The 16246-nt window shown below is 35.6% G+C and overlaps 2 long non-coding RNA genes across 2 annotated transcripts; both read left to right on the top strand.

Annotated features, from left to right (window-relative positions):
* The first annotated feature begins 7264 nt into the window (after positions 1-7264).
* Positions 7265-10167, top strand: LOC145074340 (uncharacterized). Its single transcript, XR_013691802.1, has 7 exons — positions 7265-7498; positions 7582-8098; positions 8188-8471; positions 8573-9292; positions 9370-9541; positions 9618-9957; positions 10047-10167. It is a non-coding gene; the product is annotated as an uncharacterized LOC145074340 (long non-coding RNA).
* Positions 10168-10585: 418 nt separating this feature from the next.
* Positions 10586-11484, top strand: LOC145077239 (uncharacterized). Its single transcript, XR_013693036.1, has 3 exons — positions 10586-10802; positions 10957-11221; positions 11339-11484. It is a non-coding gene; the product is annotated as an uncharacterized LOC145077239 (long non-coding RNA).
* The last annotated feature ends 4762 nt before the right edge of the window (positions 11485-16246 follow it).

Raw genomic sequence — 16246 nt, 5'->3', positions numbered from 1 at the left:
GTTGTTGGAGCTTCTGAACCTTGAAGAGTTTCGACATTAAACCAAGAAAAGTGTTGCGAACCACGACATACCATTCTATCATGTCTGTGAAGCACTTCTTAGCGGCAGCATCATTCGCTTTGCATTGCTCAGTTATTCCCTGTATGTAGTTCAGACAAGATGTAGAATAAAGATGCTTTTCTGATAAAGAGAACAAGCACCTCTGAACATTCGTACCATGTCTAACACTCTATTGAAATATATGGTGGTTTTCGAGGCCAACAAAATAAATAACCCTAAATATTTTACACTAAAATAGTGTATAGTGGTAAAGGGGTCGAATCCACGGAGATTGGTTCAATTTATAACTCTATGAAAAATCTCTTTGTAAAAATACTTGTAAAATAACAATAAAAATAAAATGGGGGGGGGGGGGTTGTTTGGTTCTTTCGAGTGTTTGACAAAAATTAAAACTAGCTAGGATGAAAATATGACAAGTAAACTAGTAAACGATTGGATTAAATTCAATGAAGTGGAATTGGTTGGTTTTGGGGTACACCTCATGGATGATATAATTGACTTATCATTAGACTTAATGGAATAACACTTGTGAATTGGTTTAACTTGGCTATAGCAATTCATAAGCACAAATTGCCTCAACTCTTCTTGGAAATGAAAATGGTTAGAGGAGCTCTTAACACATTTCCTTAATTGAAGTCACAAAATCAATGAAGCATAAAATCTTGTGAAAATCAATTAGCTTTAAGTTGTAAGAGTTACCAAGTCCAAAAGATAATCAAATGCTTACATTATCATTATGGAGGAAATATTTCCTGCAATTAAGCTCAAAAGACTAGAAAGCACCCGGTAAAGGAGAAAAATGACAAAAAGAGAAAATATGCATGAAGATTGACTAAAATGAGATGGTTTTAACTAAAAATAAACTATGAAAAAAAGTAATAAAAACGAAACTATCAATATCACGCTCCAATTATCCTTTTGGATTTTGCCAATCTTCATCTTCGTGATATCCTTCGGAGCTTCTTTTGGCAACACAGTGGGTTTCTTTCGAAGTACAACCGCAATCTCCACATCCATTTTTCCAATTTCTTGAATATAGGAGACCAACATCCTTTTCAGATGTGCCACAATTGGTTCGAATTTCTGTTCATCTTTTAACAAGAGATTTAACAAAGAAATCCAATTGTATGGCTTAAGGCACGACAGGTCTGCGAGAGTGAATTCAAAGACTAAACTCCCAGCTTCTGGGACAGCCTTGAATCGAGCATTGATGAAGCTTTTAGTTTCAATCGGACCAAAGACATTCACAACAGTTATCTTCTTTGAACTCCATGTCTGATACTAAGGTTTTCCGTGTTTGAGATAAAACGAGAACAACATTTGATTAACATTATTGTCTAAAAATGGAGCTTTCTCGATCTTGTCAAAATAGCAAAACAGAAAAGCCTTCGGAGTTTTTGGAAAGTCAAGCTGTGATTCCGAAGTGTTCTCCAATTCAAATGAAACAACTGGCTCTAACCAGTAAACACTTGGATTATCAATGGCCATGTTCAGATTCCGCTCCATGGTTCAAGGAGGGAAGAGAGCCTTCTGTGTTTCATGGGCAACTTGTGCATCATGAAGCTCCTTTTCACGAGCCTCAACTTCATTCGCAACACGATTAAGTTCATCCAACTCTTTGTCATGAGATTTTCTTTGAAGCTTTGCCCCTTCATCCTCCTTTTCTTCATCATCATCAACATCGATCAATTTTCCTTTTCCTTTAGATCCAGAATCTTCATTAACCTTCTGATCTTTTGATTTCGGCTGTGGCTTTTGTTCGTACTCCCCAAATTCATCAACTGGTTTCTTGGGTTCTTCACCACTAGACGCCATCTTAGCTTCTCCCCCTTGTTTTGGAAGAGCATCCGATTCTGAAACACCTTCAATACGATTAAGCATGGAGAATATTGATATGAGTTTTTCTGCAAGATGTTGTCATATCGAGACCGTGAGCAACAAATCACGAGTCTCTACAAGATTGTGCAAGTAAAGATTGACATATGTGACACAACTTTTAAGAACAACTTTTTGGGACTTTAAATCATCGATCTGTTGGTTGTCATGAGATAACTTCATAGAAAAGACTTTCGTTTTTTCGTCTTCACAACAAGTTGATCCATGATGTTATTCTCTATATCCAGATCCGCCTGGAGCTTCTCAATTTTGGAGACGATGGAGGCACTCATCTCAGCATTGTCAACCCTCAGGTCAGTGCAAACTTTCATCAATGATTCTTTTTCATGGTGAAGAGTCATTCTGAGACTCGTAATCACCTTGTTCGCAGCTTCGGTATTTTTGTCAGAGGTACTCCGAAAATCCGCCATAAGCTGAGTAACATCATTAAATAGTTTTTCGACTTTTTTAGTCGTTTCACGAACAGTTCTCTCCGAGTTTTCAACTGCCTTCGTCGACTCAGCAAGGATTTTGGCATGTTCCTTCGTCAAAGTCTCAATTAGGGCATTGTGAGACGCAAGAGAATACTCGTTGTTTGATGAAGATTTGGATGACTCGAGCAGAGTATCCAACCTGTCATTGAGAATTTTTTTAATGGACTTTGGTCATGGGATCTTCCTCATCATCACTAGACATTTGAACAGTGAAGGGGCTAAAATGAAAGTCTTGAAAATCATCCCGATCATCACCAAAAATTGTATCAGAATCATCGGTTCTTAAAGGTGAGATTGGGGTGGAACTAGGACTGATAGTAACACCAGAAGCACCTTCCCCTGTATCATATATGTTGATAGTCAATTGAGGTGAACTCGTGGTTGTGGTTGCATCAGTGTAGAGAGGAGTGGAATGGGTAACAAATATTTGTTGCTGCGAAAACCTAACATATATGTTTGGACATGGAGATATTGTGATGGATGTAGTGAGTGGAGTAGAAGTAGTAGTAAGAGAAGGTGGAGGAGAAGGAATATTAAAGAAATCATTTGTCATTGGAACAGAAGTTGGCATTAAAAAATGATACCTTCGTAGTCTGAGTAGGAGATGGTTCCGAGACCATTCGTTCTGAAACCATGTATTGTGAAGTCACTATAGTGTCGTCCATTACATGCTGAAGATTGTCTTCTCCTCGCAAATCCGAAACTGTCTGGGAATGTGAATCTTCTTGAGCGACTAGTGAAGGAGATCATGGTTTGCGAGATGCCTTCTTTACTTTCTTTTTCGGATTCTGATCTGGTTCGGAAGGACCAACTTTCTCCTTTCGTTTTCCTCCCTTTTTAGGCTTGTTTGATTTTTCAAGTGCCCTGCGTATCTCTTCAAGCATAGGTCGAGGACTTGAACCAGGATTTTCACGATACTCATTGATTAGCACATATCTGCTGGAACTCGGATTAGCATAGCTTCCGGAATGGATCCCAAAAAGTTGAACTTAGCAGGATCGGACACAATAAAGTTTGAAGTGTGGAAAATAAGAATCACTACTATTACAGAATGATCTACCACCAGAACGTTGAGGCGAGTAATGGCCCTCTTGACGATAATAGACCAGAACCGTGCACAGGAAATCTCCGAGTGCCTGGTGGTGTAGAGGGTGCTCTGAACTAGATGTGTCCATATAATCGAACCGTAATCAATGTTTATGCCAAAGTACAACCCATAGAGGATTGTGCAGAAAAGCTTATTGGTGCTGTTTGAACTAGTAACTCACTTTGAGAAGCTCTTGAATAGGAGAGTGAAAAGCCCATTCCACATTGGAGGAATGTTGGGCTTCTTGAACTTTGACATAAGAGTGAGGTTTTCCGAATAACCCATTTGATAGAACATTTGAAGAATCTCAAAAGAAGAAATGGATTTTGGATCAAACAGATCTTCAGATGAAGAAAAACCCAACAACCTACTGAATCGGGCCTTGGAGATGGAGGTTTTGTGGGAACCAATCTCATAAGTAATCACTGAATCACGTTGTTGGTATCTAGCAATGGAGAATGCCTTGAACAGATGGACGAATGGGACATTGTCAGCCACCGTTAGGGCTTGAGCCAAAGGAGAATAATGGAGGCACTCGATCATCGGGTGGTGTGAATCTGCATACTTGGAGGAATCGATATTGAGAGTGAGGTTTTGATTGGGTTTGATGTTCAACATCACCGATGAAGTAGTTTGTTTAGCAACTGATGGGGTTTCAGATGAATCAACCATGGAAAGTGATGGAGAATATGATGAACAACGAAGAGAGTAGAGAGGGTTTTTTTCCGGGTGTTTGAGTACTTTGATTATGGTGAGAGAAAGGAAAACCACCAAAATATCCCTTTTATATGTCATGATAGGTGAGAGAAAATCATGCTTGACGTTTTCATATCCTGATAAAGTAGTCGTGATGGATGTGACAGCTGTGTTGTTAAGCGGTATTACAACTGACCACACGTGATGTCAGGGAATAGAAAGTAATCATTTGGAATTAAGAACCAGACTTTTGAAAAATCACTATGATTTTCATGCAAGAGTGTGCCAAAGAAAAAGAAATAAAGCAATTTATAACTAGGAATATGTGATTTCAATTATAAATCGATATAAAAGCAGTTTGTTCCCGGGCAACGATCTCTTCCTTCGGAGCCAAGAGAGACTCAGAAGTGTTTGTGTCGCATCCCGTTGAATTACGATCATCTGCTTGTTTGAGAAATAGTGAAAGGCTTCTTTTGATTTAGGCTTAAGGGTAGCTTCATCTTCAACCAAATTCCAAAACTCAACATAAGTCCAAAAGTATGGAAGAAGTACTTGCCTGACCAGTGTAGCCATAATAACAAGTATGCTTTGGAATTATTTAAGTAGATGGATAATATAGAGATCTCAAGAAAAAAAAACTGGATCTTTTTGGAAGAAAAGTCTTGGGTTGAGAACTTTTCATAAATAAGAAAGGTACAAACCGTAAAGGTTTTAGTCGTCAATTCAGTGGTGAAGATATCTAGAGCATATTGATTGTTCACCGTCAATTCAGAAACTAGTTTCAGATTTTGGGTTTCACTCAAATCGTGGTGATAACGATTTTAAGATCATAAACACGGATGTTTTGTAACCGTAAACCTCAGTGGTAATATCTAAGAGTCTCGAGGGTTACGTTTATGAACGTGAAAATGATGGAGAAAATTTTTGAGGTGGTTCCAAAGATAAAGATGTACCTCTTCTATAACGAATGACCAAGCAGTGAACTCTTAACTCAATGTGAGAAGAGTAAGGTAGCTCAGTGACTTATGTGAATTTATGGCCTATTTTGGAAGAAATGGTTGATATTATCGATTCATTAAAGTTTCAAACATATAGTCTTAGAGGCTTTGGTCAACATGCATCATCATGCTTCTAGGGACACTTAACTAGTGCAAAGATTCGGAGTTGTCTACCTTCCCCATCTTTCTGAATTAAGATTACAAAGAATATGTTCTTTGAAGCTTCTCAATTATCTGATATTTTTGGGTATTTTAAATTTTTTCTAAAAAGAATCACTACAAGAAAATAGCCTTTACTGACGCGCAAACAATGACACTCGCTGATTCACGTTACGCATTTTTGGGTGTCCTTTAAAATAATGTCAGACTTCCAAAATTTGAAGGATAGTGGACACGTATTTTTGCGTGCCCTTAAATTAGTGTCTCAAGAAAAAAATAAAAAACATGGAGGGCGCTTTATCTTAAACGTGCGTCTTCTGTATGCTTCTGTATGGGTCGCTTTATAATTTTAGTGAAACGCGCCTTGAGAAGATAACTGGGGAAAACAAAACCCTAAAATTTTGAATAACCGCTTTCTTTTCTACCTTCTTTTCTTCATCTTCACAATTGACTCTCCCCTCTTGTTTCTCTATTGTGAGAAGTGACGGAAAGAAGGGATGTTGTTTCTCTATTGTGAGAAGTGACAGAAAGAAGGGAGACTGGGATGGATCTACTGGTGATGATGAACGGAGGTGCTTTCCGGTCAATTTCGGAGATGGCATTGTCAATTTTGATGGTTGTTTCCCTCTTACCCTAATCACACCGCGAATCACACACCGCCAGGCAGTGGAAAAAGATGATGAAGTTTTTTGTTGTCGTATGCCGCCCTCCCTCGCTGTCTCTAACTATCTCTGCCCTTTCTTTATGAAGATGATGAAGTTCATCTTCCTTCATCTTCTCGGTTTTCCATCAGGTAATTATCGGGTTCGCTCGTGATGCTGAACTTCATAAAAGAGTTCTTCTCCGGTCTTAGCATCTTCCCGGGTAGCTAAACTTCTATCATCTCTCGGGATCGATCTTAGCCTCCTATTCACCCCTCTACAGCCTTACTTGTAAGTCCACACCACAATTGTTCTTATCTTGTTCTGGAAAATCAAGAAACATTCGAAAAACCTTAGGGTTTCGCTTCTTATCATCGGTGAGGTCGCGTTTCTTCTTATTAGTACTAGGGTCTCGTTTCTTATCATCAGTGAGGCCTCGTTTCTTCTTATCAGTATCGGATTTCATCTTGGATGAGGGACTAGATTGACAAAACCTGTGAGACTTCTGAGATCGCTCCATGCTCCCTGTGTGGCTGTGTGAGGATACCGAGATTAATGGCTGCGACAGGGGTTAGCAAAGCTCCTTATTTCTTATCTACCAGGTATAATAATTGTTGCTGGAAATGGTTACTTTTTCCTATTCATCACTGTTAGGGCTTATTTCTTCTGTTGGACGAATTTGATTCTTTTTCTGATTTGGGAACCAAAACATGCGAGACTAATGAATTTATTGGTGATAATTAATGGTCTGATGATTCCTTAACCTATGAACATTCACATTTATCTGTTATAGTGAACATCAAATCTTGTGTTTGGATACAATAACAAGCAAATATACCTGCTGCTTATTTAAGTTCAAATATGGAGCGGACCAAACAACAAAACATTCTCAAAGATCTTTGTTCAGGGCATTGCAGTTACATTCAATTTACACACTTCAATGTGTTTCCCAATGCACTATATACATATCTATCTCAGAGGTGATATTCTGCCATTATATATTTCCTTGCTATTGTAATTATTTGAGCTTATTGATGCTTGCTTTGATATATCTTTGATAAAGACGTGAATGCCCTCTTTACCAGAATTCCATCCAACTAAGTAAACCCTTAAGTTTCTTTCTTCAATGATCCCAAATATTAGATATTTCATGACATTTGATAACTTCACCTGATCATCATCCTTTCTGCTTTTATTTCTTATTCTTGAATGGACTACAATTTCAATTTTTTCTCTTGCTATTGCTGACAGGTCACTCAGCTTACCCTGATTCACCTTTGGGACCAGATGCTTATCATGAATATCAAATCTTACTTGTCCAAGATTACAAGGAACTAAAGAAGAAAAACAATCAAAACTCTATACACAAAAATAGCAACAAACCTAAGGAGAATCCCATGATTTCCATTGATTGGAAATTCTGGAGATCTTATTTGCAAAAATCTTCAGGCCAATGTGTCACAATTCAAATGCTTGGGAGAGTTGCAGGTTGCTTCTTCACACAACTTTATTTATTTATTATTATTTTTTAAAAATTTTATGTTACACTGAATCAGTCTATGTATATGTAGCATTAAGAGAACTTGTTAAAACAAACTTATCGCATTACTTGTTCACCGAGTTCACTCCACAAGAATTGAAGAAAGACAGTTTGATGCAGCATCATAATGAAGCTTCAAATGATTTAGACCTTGTAAAAATGGATGATCATTATTCAGATGAATTTTTTGATTTTGATGATGAATCGGAATGTGACTACATAATCACTCTTCCAGAAGATAAAACTGGTAATCTGGCCCACAGTTGGTCGTCACCAGAACCTTCTTTATTTCCGGTCTGTGGACAAACTTTTCTGGAAGACCGTAAAAAGGTTAAAAAAACTGATTTTTTTACCATTTATAAAACAGTAAAAATCATTGTCCTTTTTTTTAGCAGATTACAGTGGAAAGTACATTGCTAAAAACTATTGGTGCTGACTGGCTTAAATCTGACAAGCGTGAAGATCAACTGGCTATTCGCCCTAGGAACATTATTCACAAATATGCAGCTGAAGGTCGCCCATAATTCTTCATTGTTATTAACTTTCAGGTAATTAATTATATATTATATATTATATAAACATGTACAAATTAGAATTATTTAGTAATTACTATTTTTGTGATCATTTAATTGATTAGGTGCCAGGTTCAACACATTATAATCTTGCTTCCTGCTTTACAGCTTGAAGTTTGAAGGATATTATTGTAATTTGGTGGTATATTAGGTGTTGTGTTTGCCTGAGAGTGAGAGTTAGCAGAGGTAGGAACCGCTGTGAAGCTTTCCGCTCCAAAACCCCAACTGGTGGTGCCGCCTTCAGCCGCTTGCTTTTTCTGGTGCCCATTGTTTCTTGTTCCAATGGATTTGGATTTGTTTCTTGTTCTGGTGCCTTCAGCCGCTTTCTTGTTCAAGGTTATTAGCTAAAGTATGCCCTCAGTCTTATCATGTTAATTTATGACATACTTTTTCTTTTTGTTGTAAACTTCATGAAGTTATGAATTACTGTTCTTGACATGTTCTTGACAGATGGGAAAAGAGACTCGAAGATCTCTTTAATGGTCGACCCTTTGACATGCTTGATGCTACCCTCACAGACATCATTCAAAAGTTCCCACTAGACATTAAGGTAATACCCTAAGGACTCAAGAACAAGATAATTGATATGCACCAAAAAGGACTTGAGAACAAGATAATTGAACTACAAGTGTTGGTTGACCGCAAACCCAATAGTCAACTTTTCTGGTGTGGTGGGGACCAAATTTGGCTCAAGAACCGATGTTTCATTTGACACCAAAACTAAAAATTTCACCAAATACAACATTGGAATTAGCTTCTCTATTCCAAATCTTATTGCTGCTTTCACCCTGTGAGCTCTTTATTTTGTTATATACAAAATTAATCTTTTAAAGTAATTATGTTGATTAATTAATTAATTATTGTAATAGGAATGACAAGTGGGACACATTGACTGTATTATACTACACATTGTTAAGTCGTTGACCAACACAACTGTAAATGCAGAAGTCAACAAAGACTTTTCTAGCAATGAAAACACGATTACAATTGGTAGCAATATTTTATATAAAAAATGCAGTCTTGACAAAACTTTAAAACAATATTTTATATGAAAAATGAACTTGTGTTAAAATTATGTTTATTTATTATATGCAGAGTCTTGACAAAAATTGTTTAGGTCCTTTGAGGAAAGCTTATTGCAGCTCTCTTAATCTACTTTTAAGGCGTGAGGTATGTTCAACTAATTAGTATAATTCATACGTACAAATATAAATAAATATTAAAAAAGTTAAACATTCTTTTTTTAGGCACGTGAATTTGCTAATGAGTTTAGAGCAATTACAAAAGCATCAAGAAATCCAACTGTTTTGCTCGAAGGTTCAACTGGTTCAAATCAAAATGTAAACAATGCAGATACTTCCACTGCTCTGAAGCTTATGCCAAAATGCTCACCATATTATCCCACTCCTTGTTGATGAGGTTATTAATATAATTCTTCATTTTTTTGGTTTATTTTAGAATAAAGTTTCTAAATCGATTTATTTCCTTCACATAGTTCCTTTTTTCACACTTCATGTGCTTTGGAGTTTCTGCACTCGCTAAACCAGGAAGTCCTGCAGATGGCAATAAAACAAACGAGGACGATTTAGGCATTATGGACATCAATGATAATGATGACGACGACAACAACAACAACAAAAGTAAAAATAAAAAACAAAAAATTTCAATTCATTTCCATTTTCCACCTAATTTTTATACTGTTGTTGACCTTTCATTTCCATTTTTCCACCTAATTTAACACTTCAGTTCAAGATTTGGTAACTTACCTGAGATCAGCTATTGACATTTTGTTTCTTTGTGGAAGTTCAGATTTGGTTGTAGAAAAACAAGCAATTGTATCCTTCTGTGTTATATTGTTTTGCTTAATCTTTCTTGTTTTTTATGATATAGAAATATGTTTTGTATCTTCTTTAACTTAAATCAGCTCTTATATCTGTTTGATCGACTTTGGAAAATACCTGATGACAAATGGAGATACTGTGTAGATGACTTTTCTTCTACATTTAACATAGCAAGACACTCAATATATTGGAATCATTTACTTTCTATCTCCTTGATGACCACAGTGATGAAGCCCTACAGGTGTGTCTCTATCTTTCCTTCATCTTTTTTTTTCATGTATCAAAGATCCATTTGCACAAAATTCAAGAAAAAGAAAACAATGATCCGCTTTATTCGTGCCAGAGGTTTAAATTTTTATTTATTTATTTATTTATATTAATAATTTAACCCTTTAATACATATATATATATATATATATATATATATATATGTGTATATATATATATATATATATATATATATATATATATGTGTGTATATATATATATATATATATATATATATATATATATATATATATATATATATATATAGGTTGCACTTCAAGTTTTGGTTCGAAGACAAATAGCTCGGTTGTTGGATCATTGTCTTCAATGTGCTAGATTTGTATACAATGAATTACTAAAAGTATTATCTTTTTTTCTTTTTCTTTTTCTTTTTTTATAATTCAGAATAAATAAATATTTGGGAAATATTTCAGATTAGCCATAGTTGTCTAGTGCATGAACTACAACAGTTCCCTGTTCTTAAGATGCACATTAATGACATTGTTGGGAGTTTTTTGTTTGAAGGTCTTCAACCTTCACAAATAATGATTGGACACTTAGTAGAAATGGAGGTATTAGACCAAAGTACTTCAATTGGGACTTTTATACATACATGTTCATGTTCATTAAACCAAAGTATTTATGGTGTCAGGTTACTTCAGTAAAAACTTGTAGTTGGTATTGACCATTGACTATTGATTGACTTACTTTTTTTGTTTGATGCAGAGTCAACTGGTAGGGAAATTGTTAATTTTTCAAAGTAAAACAAAGGGTTGATTGAACGAGAGAAAAGAAAACACCAACACTCCATGGCTAATAAGAATAAAAAAAATAAAGATATGAGGCAAAAAAAGGTAAAACAAACTCGTATGTATGAATATGATTTGTATGGTAATTAAATTTATAGTGTATGTATGTTTTGGTTTGCATGCAGTCTTTGTTTGGCAGCTTAGACAAACTTTGTAGCACCTGATCGTCCATGCCACTCTTGGTAAAACAAATTTATAGTTTACTTCTTCCATTCATGTTAGTAATTTCTCATTATGATGTGTTGTTTCTTGTGCAATTTTATTTTTAGGAGGTATTTTACTTTATTAAATGTTTAAAGTTACAGGACATAAGTATGGGCACATCATGGAACATTTTAGGGCAGTTGTTGGTTTTCCTCTTGGTGATCCATCAATGAAGTGGCCAACATCATGTAACAACATTTTAGGGGAAGATGTATGTATATGTTTTTTTTAATGAATAATGTAATCATATGTATGAATATGAAATAAAGTTTGTTATTTGTATGACAATAAATTTTATGCAATGGATTGTAATTTTACTATATGGTATTTTATTTTTTGTTATGAGACATTAAATGTAAATTTAATTTGAAAATCAGTAAATCTGTAAATAATATTTTTTTTAACATTTAAAATTATGATACGCAAAAATGTGTGTCATCTTCATTTATGACATGGCCTTTCTTGACAGCGGCTTCCTTGATACACATTGCGTGTCATAAACACGCGCGTCGTAAGGTTACGACATGTAAATGCGTGTGGTCTTCATTTATGACAGGGCTTTCCTTGATACGTATTGCGTGTCATAACCGCGTGTCGTAAATGCGCGTCATAAATACGCGTCGTAAATGCGCGTCGTCTCTCTTTATGACAGGGACTTTCTTGATGCGCATTTGCGCGTCGTCTGAGCGTTTTACGACGCGCAATGAGCGTCGTAAAAGTCTGTTTTTCTAGTAGTGAATTTTAAAACATAATAATATAAAAGAAGATATAATATTATTGGATTTTTGAATTTTATGAAAAAGAAATGAAAAATAGAAAATATATTAAATATTTTTGTATTTTTGAGTTTTTGTACAGTAACTTCTGAATTAGATAGAAGAGACTTAATATACAAAGGATACATAAAGTTCTGAATCACCAAATAAACTGTAGACTCTAAGTCGTTCCGAGGGCTCGGACCCATTCGTAGTGTGACAAGTAGACTTCGAGTGACTCTGAAGGCTCGGAACCATTCAGAACTTAATCAAAGCTATTCTAATGCGAAGCTGGTTTTGGAATAGAGTCTGCTTCTATAATTCCAAGCCCTTGTAAAATATAATTGAATGACGATTCTGGTAGTGCCTTCATAAAATACCAACAAGTTGATCAGAGGATCTTAAGAAATGAACTTCTACATTCCCATCCTCTACATGATCCTTTATGAAATGATACCTCAGTGCTATATGCTTCGTCTTGGAATGTTGCACTGGGTTGTGGCATATGAGAATAGTATTTTCAGAGTCACAATATAAGGGGATCCTCTTCATATTAATCCCGTAATCTCTAAGTTGACTTTGAATCGATATCACTTGAGAAGTACATGAGGCAGCTGTAGTATACTCAACTTCAGCGGTCGAAGCAGTTTGTTTAGCAACTGATGGAGTTTCAGACGAATCAACCATGGAAACTGATGGAGAAGATGATGAACAATGAAGAGAGTAGAACGGGTTTTTTGCCGGGTGTTTGAGTGCTTTGATTGTGGTGAGAGAAAGCAAAACCATCAAAATATCCCTTTTATACGTCATGATAGGTGAGAGAAAATCATGCTTGACGTTTCCATATCCCGATAAAGTAGTCGTGATGGATGTGACAGTTGTGTTGTTAAGCGGCATTACAACTGACCACACGTGATGTTAGGGATTTGAAATGATAATGCGCCTTTTTGAAATCTTATCCCTTTTATACCACCGTTTCAATTATGCACATTCATAATGAAATTATAATCACCATAAACTGTTCTGCGAATAGAAAGTAATCATTTGGAATTAAGAACCAGACTTTTGAAAAATCACAATGATTTTCATGCAAGAGTGTGCCAAAGAAAAAGAAATAAAGCAATTTATAACTAGGAATATGTGATTTCAATTATAAATCGATATAAAAGCAGTTTGTTCCCGGGTAACGATCTCTTCCTTCGGAGCCAAGAGAGACTCGGAAGTGTTTGTGTGGCATCCCGTTGAATTACGATCATCTGCTTGTTTGAGAAATAGTGAAAGGCTTCTTTTCATTTTGGCTTAAGGGTAGCTTCATCTTCAACCAAATTCCAAAACTCAACATAATTCCAAAAGTATGGAAGAAGTACTTGTCTGACCAGTGTAGCCATAATAACAAGTATGCTTTGGAATTATTTAAGTAGATGGATAATATAGAGATCTCAAGAAAAAAACTTCTTTTCGGAAGAAAAGTATTGGGTTGAGAACTTTTCGTAAATAAGAAAGGTACAAATCGTAAAGGTTTTAGTCGTCAATTCAGTGGTGAAGATATCTAGAGCATATTGATTGTTCACCGTCAATTCAGAAACTGGTTTCGGATTTTGGGTTTCACTCAAATCGTGGTGATAACAATTTTAAGATCATAAATACGGATGTTTTGTAACCGTAAACCTCAGTGGTAATAGCTAAGAGTCTCGAGGGTTACGTTTATGAACGTGAAAATGATGGAGAAAATTTTTGAGGTGGTTCCAAAGATAAAGATGTACCTCTGCTATAATGAATGACCAAGCAGTGAACTCTTAACTCAATGTGAGAAGAGTAAGGTAGCTCAGTGACTTATGTGAATTTATGGCCTATTTTGGAAGAAATGGTTGATATTATCGATTCATTAAAGCTTCAAACATATAGTCTTAGAGGCTTTGGTCAACATGCATCATCATGCTTCTAGGGACACTTAACTAGTGCAAAAATTCGGAGTTGTCTACCTTCCCCATCTTTCTGAATTAGGATTATGAAGAATATGTTCTTTGAAGCTTCTCAATTATCTGATATTTTTGGGTATTTTAATTTTTTTTTCTGAAAAGAATTTTAAAACATAAGAACATAAAAGAAGATATAATATTATTGGATTTTTGAATTTTCTGAAAAGAAATGAAAAATAGAAAATATATTAAATATTTTTGTATTTTTGAGTTTTTGTACAGTAACTTCTGAATTAGACAGAAGAGACTTAATATACAAAGGATACATAGAGTTCCGAATCACCAAATAAACAGTAGACTCTAAGTTATTCTGAGGGCTCGGACCCATTCGTAGTGTGACCAGTAGACTTCGAGTGACTCTGAAGGCTCGAAACCATTCAGAACTTAGTTAAAGCTATTCTAATGCGAAGCTGGTTTCGGAACAGAGTCTGCTTCTATAATTCCAAACCCTTGTAAAATATGATTGAATGACGATTCTGGTAGCGCCTTCGTAAAATATCAACAAGTTGATCAGATGATCTTAAGAAATGAACTTCCACATTCCCATCCTCTACATGATCCTTTATGAAATGATACCTCAGTGCTATATGCTTCGTCTTGGAATGTTGCACTGGGTTGTGGCATATGAGAATAGCACTTTCAGAGTCACAATATAAGGGGATCCTCTTCATATTAATCCCGTAATCTCTAAGTTGACTTTGAATCCATATCACTTGAGAAGTACATGAGGCAGCTGCGGTATACTCAACTTCAGCGGTCGATAGAGAGACACATGTTTGCTTCTTTGATTGCCAACTTACGAGTTTGCCATTAAGAAATTGACATCCTCCAGTTGTACTTGTTTGATCACGACCGTATCCTCCAATATCAGCATCTGAGAAGGCTTGCACAAAGAAGCCTGAGTTGGAAGGATAATAGATTCCGAGAGAGGTGTTTCTCTTAAGATATCGAAGAATATTCTTTTACAGCTATCATATGTGGTTCACGAGGATTTGCTTGAAACCTGGCACAATAGCAAACAACAAACATAATGTCTAGATGACTAACTGTTAGATACATTAATGAACCTATCATTTGTCGATAGAGAGTCATGTCAGCTATTGGCTTGTCCAAGGAAGGTGTAAGCTTCGTTTCGAATTCCATAGGAACCTTGACCATAGGTTCTCCCACCATTCCGAACTTCACAAGTAAGGTCTTTGTATAAGACTCTTGGTTGATGAATATGCCCTTTGAACTCTGTCTTATATTTAAACCAAGGAAGAAGTTAATTGGATTCATTGAGCTCATCTCAAATTTTGTTTCCATCAATTTTCGGAATTCAACAGTTAATTTAGGATTAGTAGATCTAAAAATGATATCATCAATATAAATTTAGACAATCATTAGATGGTCACCATCTTTCTTGTGAAAGAAGGTTGGGTCGACTAAGCCTTGTTTAAACTTGGATTGTTTCAAGAATCAAGTGAGAGTTTCATACTAAGCACGTGGAGCTTGCTTTAGACCATACACGACTTTATCCAAAATGTAGCAATGGTCACTACAAGAAAAAGACCCTTTTATGACGCGCAAAATATGACACTTGTTGGTTTATGTTACGCAAAAGAGAGTGACATTAAAAAAGTGTCATCTCTTCAAAAAATTTAAGGATTTAGGTCACGCATTGTCACACCCCGGCCGTCGGCGGAAACACCGGGCGGTGTAATGTCATTTCTCGTATCATAGTTATCAACTTCCTAAAAACACATGCAATTTAAAATACGTCAACATAAAGTTGGTGAGTTCATAGGTTTTGACTCCATATAAAAATAATACATATTCCGAGTTTCAAAAGTATAGTTTTGAAAGCATAATTTTGACTCTCCAACGTTTATTATATATATCCTAGGTATAAAAGTTTACTTACTAAATAAGTATATACCTATAAGTCTCATATACTATGAATATAAGTGTTTGTAATTCCATACAAACGAAAGTTGCTGCGTATAAAAATCTTATTTCAATTCTATACGAGTAAAACCACTACGTATAAATCTATTTCAATTCTATACGAGTATATGTGCTAGGTATAATTATCTACTTAATATAAATAGTACCTGGGGTATAAGTAGGGGAAACTTATACTTAACATTAATACTTGTATAGTGACGAAGTATAATGTTTCTAACAAGTTGCTACCATGAGTTTGTAACCGCTGCTTGACAACAAAACCTCTGAAAAAACAATACACTCATGATTTACCATGAGAAACAACATCGCGCGCTTCATCGAC

The sequence above is a fragment of the Lactuca serriola genome, chromosome 9, assembly GCF_051521515.1.
Source record: "Lactuca serriola cultivar US96UC23 chromosome 9, Lser_US96UC23_V15, whole genome shotgun sequence".
NCBI classification, from domain to species: domain Eukaryota; kingdom Viridiplantae; phylum Streptophyta; class Magnoliopsida; order Asterales; family Asteraceae; genus Lactuca; species Lactuca serriola.
This window is presented reverse-complemented; position numbering and strand designations above follow the sequence as displayed.